Source organism: Arachis ipaensis, chromosome B10 (genome assembly GCF_059453495.1).
Source record: "Arachis ipaensis isolate K30076 ecotype BB chromosome B10, ASM5945349v1, whole genome shotgun sequence".
Classification (NCBI taxonomy): domain Eukaryota; kingdom Viridiplantae; phylum Streptophyta; class Magnoliopsida; order Fabales; family Fabaceae; genus Arachis; species Arachis ipaensis.
The window spans coordinates 108,608,856-108,616,032 of NC_142435.1; the positions used below are offsets into that span (position 1 = coordinate 108,608,856).

The following is a 7,177-nucleotide window of genomic DNA, read 5'->3' on the forward strand; positions in this document are numbered from 1 at the left end:
ATTCCAAAAATATTTTTCAAAAATCTTTTTCTTATTTTTATACCAAATTTTCGAAAATAACATAAACAATTAATGTTTTGATTCAAAAATTTGAAGTTTGTTACTTGCTTGTTAAGAAAGATTCAAACTTTAAGTTCTAGAATCATATCTTGTGATTTCTTATGAATCAAGTCATTAATTGTGATTTTAAAAATCAAATCTTTTTCAAAACTAATCCTATCATATCTTTTCAAAATATCTTCTTATCTTATCTTGTTCAAAAATATCTTTTCAAAATATCTTTTCTAACTTCCTAACTTCTTATCTTTTCAAAATTTGTTTCAACTAACTAACTAACTTTTTGTTTGTTTCTTAACTTTTTCAAAACTACCTAACTAACTCTCTCTCTCTCTAATTTTCGAAAATATCTCCCCCTTTTTCAAAAATTTCTTTTTAATTAACTAATTATTTTTATTTTTATTTTTATTTTTATTTCAAAAAAAATTTTTTTCGAAAAATACTAACAAATTTTCAAAAACCAATTTTCAAAAATCACTAACTCCTTTTCAAAATAATTTTCGAAAATTATCCCTCCCCCATCTCATTCTATTTATTCATTCATATCCTAACATCTCATCTCACATCTCTTCCATTCTCACAGTTGTGTTTCTTCCTTTATATTACATTCTTTGTTTCCCCCTTTTCTTCCACTCACAAAGGGATCCCTATACTGTGGTATAAAGGATCTCTATTATTATTATTATTTTTCTGTGCCTTCTTCTTTGCATATGAGCAGGAGCAAGGACAAGAACATTATTGTGGAAGCAGATCCAGAACCTGAAAGGACTCTGAAGAGAAAATTAAGAGAAGCTGAAATACAACAATCCAGAGATAACCTTTCAGAAATTTTCGAACAGGCAGAGGAGATGGCAGCCGAAAATAATAATAATGTAAGGAAGATGCTTGGTGACTTTACTGCACCTAATTCCAATTTATATGGAAGAAGCATCTCCATTCCTGCCATTGGAGCAAACAACTTTGAGCTGAAACCTCAATTAGTTTCTCTGATGCAGCAGAACTGCAAGTTTTATGGACTTCCATCTGAAGATCCTTTTCAGTTTTTAACTGAATTCTTGCAGATATGTGATACTGTTAAGACTAATGGAATAGATCCTGAAGTCTACAGGCTCATGCTTTTCCCTTTTGCTGTAAGAGACAGAGCTAGATTATGGTTGGATTCTCAACCTAAAGACAGCCTGAACTCTTGGGATAAGCTGGTCACGGCTTTCTTAGCCAAGTACTTTCCTCCTCAAAAGCTGAGCAAGCTTAGAGCTGATGTTCAAACCTTCAGGCAGAAAGAAGGTGAATCCCTCTATGAAGCTTGGGAAAGATACAAACAGTTGACCAAAAAGTGTCCTTCTGACATGCTTTCAGAATGGACCATCCTAGATATATTCTATGATGGTCTGTCTGAGTTATCTAAGATGTCATTGGATACCTCTGCAGGTGGATCCATTCACCTAAAGAAAACGCCTGCAGAAGCTCAAGAACTCATTGACATGGTTGTTAATAACCAGTTCATGTACACTTCTGAAAGGAATCCTGTGAGTAATGGGACGCCTATGAAGAAGGGAGTTCTTGAAGTTGATACTCTGAATGCCATATTGGCTCAGAATAAAATATTGACTCAGCAAGTCAATATGATTTCTCAGAGTCTGCATGGAATGCAAGCTGCATCCAACAGCACTCAAGAGGCATCTTCTGAAGAAGAAGCTTATGATCCTGAGAACCCTGCAATAGCAGAGGTAAATTACTTAGGTGAACCTTATGGAAACACCTATAACTCATCATGGAGAAATCATCCAAATTTCTCATGGAAGGATCAAAAGCCCCAACAAGGCTTTAATAATGGTGGAAGAAACAGGTTTAGCAATAGCAAGCCTTTTCCATCATCAACTCAGCAACAGACAGAGAACTCTGAACAAAATGCTTCTAATTTAGCAAATCTAGTCTCTAATCTATCTAAGGCCACTGTAAGTTTTATGAATGAAACAAGGTCTTCCATTAGAAATCTGGAAGCACAAGTGGGCCAGCTGAGTAAAAGGATCACTGAAATCCCTCCTAGTACTCTCCCAAGCAATACAGAAGAGAATCCAAAAGGAGAGTGCAAGGCCATTGACATAAGCGCCATGGCCGAACCTGTGAGGAGAGAAGAGGACGTGAATCCCAAGGAGGAAGACCTCCTGGGACGTCCAGTGGTCAATAAGGAGCTTCCCTCTGAGGAACCAAGGGACTCTGAGGCTCATCTAGAGACCATAGAGATTCCATTGAACCTCCTTATGCCCTTCATGAGCTCTGATGAGTATTCCTCTTCTGAAGAGAATGAGGATGTCACTGAAGAGCAAACTGCCAAGTTTCTTGGTGCAATCATGAAGCTGAATGCCAAATTGTTTGGCATTGATGCTTGGGAAGTTGAACCTGCCTTGTTCATCAATGAACTAAGTGATCTGGATCAACTGACATTGCCTCAGAAGAGACAGGATCCTGGAAAGTTCATAATACCCTGTACCATAGGCACCATGATCTTTAAAGCTCTGTGTGACCTTGGTTCAGGAATAAACCTCATGCCCCTCTGTGTAATAGAGAAACTGGGAATTTATGGGGTGCAAGCTGCTAAAATCTCACTAGAGATGGCAGACAGCTCAAGAAGACAGGCTTATGGACAAGTAGAAGATGTATTAGTAAAGGTTGAGGGCCTTTACATACCTACTGATTTCATAGTCCTAGATACTGGAAAGGAAGAGGATGAATCCATCATCCTAGGAAGACCTTTCCTGGCCACAGCAAGAGCTGTGATTGATGTTGACAGAGGTGAAATAGTCCTTCAATGGAATGAGAACTCCCTTGTATTCAAAACTCAAGGATCTCCCTCTGCAACCATGGAGAGGAAGCTTGAAAAGCTTCTCTCAAAGCAGAGTCAACCAGAGCCCCCACAGTCAAACTCTAAGTTTGGTGTTGGGAGGCCACAACCAAACTCTAAGTTTGGTGTTAAACTCTCATATCCAAACTCTAAGTTTGGTGTTGGAGAGTTTCAACAAAGTTCTGCACATCTGTGAGGCCCCATGAGAGCCCACTGTCAAGCTATTGGCATTAAAGAAGCGCTTGTTGGGAGGCAACCCAATGTTTATCTAATTCTTATTTTTATTATTTTTCATGTTTTCTTAGGTTCATGATCATGTGGAGTCACAAAATAAATAAAAAATTGAAAACGGAACCAAAAACAGTAGAAGAAAAATCACACCCTGGAGGAGCATCTGTCTGGCGTTCAAACGCCAGAACAGAGCATAGTTCTGGCGCTGAACGCCCAGAATGGGAGCATCCTGGCGCTGAACGCCCAGAACAAGCATGGTTCTGGCGTTCAACGCCAGAAATGGCAGCAAAGGGGCGTTGAACGCCCAAAATGGGCACCAACCTGGCGCTGAACGCCCAGAGTTGTGTGCAAGGGCATTTTACATGCCTAAATTGGTGCAGGGATGTAAATGCCTTGACACCTCAGGATCTGGGACCTCACAGGATCACCTCAGGATCTGTGGACCCCACAGGATCCCCACCTACCTCCACTCACTCTCTTCTCTCTTCTCAATCATCCTCTATTCCCAATAAACACTCTTCCCTATTAACTCTTTACCATTCACATCCAAACACCCACTTTCCTTCAAAATTCAACATCTCTTTCCCACCCAATCCCACCCATATGGCCGAATACACATCTCCCTCCATCTCCTCCATATCTTCTCCTTATTCTTCTTTTCTTTCTTCTTTTGCTCGAGGGCGAGCAACATTCTAAGTTTGGTGTGGTAAAAAGCATAGCTTTTTTGTTTTTTTCCATAACCATTGATGGCACCTAAGGCCAGAGAAGCCTCTAGAAAGAGGAAAGGGAAGACAAAAGCTTCCATCAAGGGTCTATAGCTCAGTGGTAGAACATTTGACTGCAAATCAAGAGATCCCTGAGATACCTCAGGGGATACATTTTCTTCCACACAATTATTGGAAGCAACTAAGGGTGGAACATCAAGAGCACTCCATCATCCTTCATGAAATCAGAGAAGATCTAAAAGCAAAGAAGGAGGAGCAGCAAAGACAAGGAAGAGACATAGAAGAGCTCAAGAACATCACTAAGGTGGACTCATTCCTTGTTCTTACTTTCTCTGTTTTTCATTTTCTATGTTATGTGCTTATCTATGTTTGTGTCTTCATTACATGATCATTAGTAGTAGTGACTTTGTCTTAAAGTTATAAATATCCTATGAATCCATCACCTCTCTTAAATGAAACATGTTTTAATTCAAAAGAACAAGAAGTACATGAGTTTCGAATTCATCCTTGAACTTAGTTTAATTATATTGATGTGGTGACAATGCTTCTTATTTTCTGAATGTATGCTTGAACAGTGCATATGTCTTTTGAAGTTGTTGTTTAAGAATGTTAAATATGTTGGCTCTTGAAAGAATGATGACTAGGAGACATGTTATTTGATAATCTGAAAAATCATAAAAATGATTCTTGAAGCAAGAAAAAGCAGCAAAAAAAAAAAAAAAAAAAACAAAGCTTGCAGAAAAAAAAAAGAAAAAAAAAATAGGCGAAAAAAACAGAAAAAAAAAATAGAAAGAAAAAGAAAAAGCAAGCAGAAAAAGCCAATAACCCTTAAAACCAAAAGGCAAGGGCAAATAAAAAGGATCCCAAGGCTTTGAGCATCAGTGGATAGGAGGGCCTAAAGGAATAAAATCCTGGTCTAAGCGGCTAAACCAAGTTGTCCCTAACCATGTGCTTGTGGCGTGTAGGTGTCAAGTGAAAACTTGAGACTGAGCGGTTAAAGTCAAGGTCCAAAGCAAAAAAAAAAAAGAGTGTGCTTAAGAACCCTGGACACCTCTAGTTGGGGACTTTAGCAAAGCTGAGTCACAATCTGAAAAGGTTCACCCAATTATGTGTCTGTGGCATTTATGTATCTGGTGGTAACACTGGAAAACAAAGTGCTTAGGGCCACGGCCAAGACTCATAAAGAAGCTGTGTTCAAGAATCATCATACTGAACTAGGAGAATCAATAACACTATCTGAACTCTGAGTTCCTATAGATGCCAATCATTCTGAACCTCAATGGATAAAGTGAGATGCCAAAACTATTCAAGAGGCAAAAAGCTATAAGTCCCGCTCATTTGATTGAAGCTATGTTTCATTGATAGTTTGGAATTTATAGTATATTCTCTTCTTTTTATCCTATTTGATTTTCAGTTGCTTGGGGACAAGCAACAATTTAAGTTTGGTGTTGTGATGAGCGGATAATTTATACGCTTTTTGGCATTGTTTTTAGTATGTTTTTAGTAGGATCTAGTTACTTTTAGGGATGTTTTCCTTAGTTTTTATGTTAAATTCACATTTCTGGACTTTACTATGAGTTTGTGTGTTTTTCTGTGATTTCAGGTATTTTCTGGCTGAAATTGAGGGACTTGAGCAAAAATCAGATTCAGAGGTTTAAAAAGGACTGCTGATGCTGTTGGATTCTGACCTTCCTGCACTCAAAGTGGATTTTCTGGAGCTACAGAACTCGAAATGGCGCGCTTCTAATTGCGTTGGAAAGTAGACATCCAGGGCTTTCCAGAAATATATAATAGTTCATACTTTGGCCAAGAATTGATGACGTAAACTGGCGTTCAACGCCAGCCTTCTGCCCAAATCTGGCGTCCAGCGCCAGAAAAGGATCCAAAACCAGAGTTGAACGCCCAAACTGGCGTTCAACTCCACAAATGGCCTCTGCACGTGCAACACTCAAGCTCAGCCCAAACACACACCAAGTGGGCCCAGGAAGTGGATTTATGCATCAATTACTTACTCATGTAAACCCTAGTAGCTAGTTTATTATAAATAGGACCTTTTACTAGTCCTTTTGACCATCTTTGGATTACCTTATGATCCTTTGATCACGTTTTAGGGGGCTGGCCATCTCGGCCATGCCTGGACCTTCACTTATGTATTTTCATACGGTAGAGTTTCTACACTCCATAGATTAAGGTGTGGAGCTCTGCTGTTCCTCAAAGATTAATGCAAAGTACTACTGTTTTCTATTCAATTCTTCTTATTTCGCTTCTAAGATATCCATTCGCACCCAAGAACGTGATGAAGGTGATGATTATGTGTGACGCTCATCATCCTTCTCCCTTATGAACGCGTGCCTGACAAACACTTCTGTTCTACATGAATTAAGCTAGAATGAGTATCTCTTAGATCTCCCAACCAGAATCTTCGTGGCGTAAGCTAGAATGATGGCGGCATTCAAGAGAATCCGGAAGGTCTAAACCTTGTCTGTGGTATTCTGAGTAGGATTCAATGATTGAATGACTGTGACGAGCTCCGAACTCGCGATTGCAGGGCATTAGTGACAGACGCAAAAGGATAGTAAATCCTATTCCGGCATGATCGAAAACCGACAGATGAATAGCCGTGCCGTGACAGGGTGCGTGAGCATATTATTCACTGAGAGGATAAGATGAAGCCATTGACAAGGGTGATGCCTCCAGACGATTAGCCGTGCCGTGACAGGGCATTGGATCATTTTCCCGTGAGATGACCGAAAGTAGCCATTGACAGTGGTGATGTATCACATAAAGCCAGCCATGGAAAGGAATGAGACTGATTGGATGAAGATAGCAGGAAAGCAGAGGTTCAGAGGAACGAAAAGCATCTCCATTCGCTTATCTGAAATTCCTACCAATGATTTACATAAGTATCTATATCCCTATTTTATTATATAATATTCGAAAACACCATTATCACTTTATATCTGCCTGACTGAGATTTACAAGGTGACCATAGCTTGCTCCATACCAACAATCTCCGTGGGATTCGACCCTTACTCACGTAAGGTATTACTTGGATGACCCAGTTCACTTGCTGGTTAGTTGTATCGAAGTTGTGACAATTATGTATTGAGATCAGAGCACCAAGTTGCTCACGTTTCCAGGCCTTTGAAGCCATGGATATGTATCACAATTTCGTGCACCAGACTCACGTCCTCCTCACTCTCTCCAGGTTCGGCCATGTTGGTCATGGTTATAGCCTTGCACTCTCTCTTGAGATTTTCTTCTGTATTGCTTGGGAGAGTACTGGGAGGAGTTTCAGTAATCTTCTTACTCAGCTGACCCA

The 7,177-nt window shown here is 39.6% G+C and overlaps 1 non-coding gene across 1 annotated transcript; it reads right to left on the reverse strand.

Moving 5' to 3' along the window:
• Window positions 1-1,301: 1,301 nt before the first annotated feature.
• On the reverse strand, window positions 1,302-1,409 carry LOC148581253 (small nucleolar RNA R71). Its single transcript, XR_015896758.1, has one exon. It is a non-coding gene; the product is annotated as a small nucleolar RNA R71 (small nucleolar RNA).
• Between the last annotated feature and the right edge of the window lie 5,768 nt (window positions 1,410-7,177).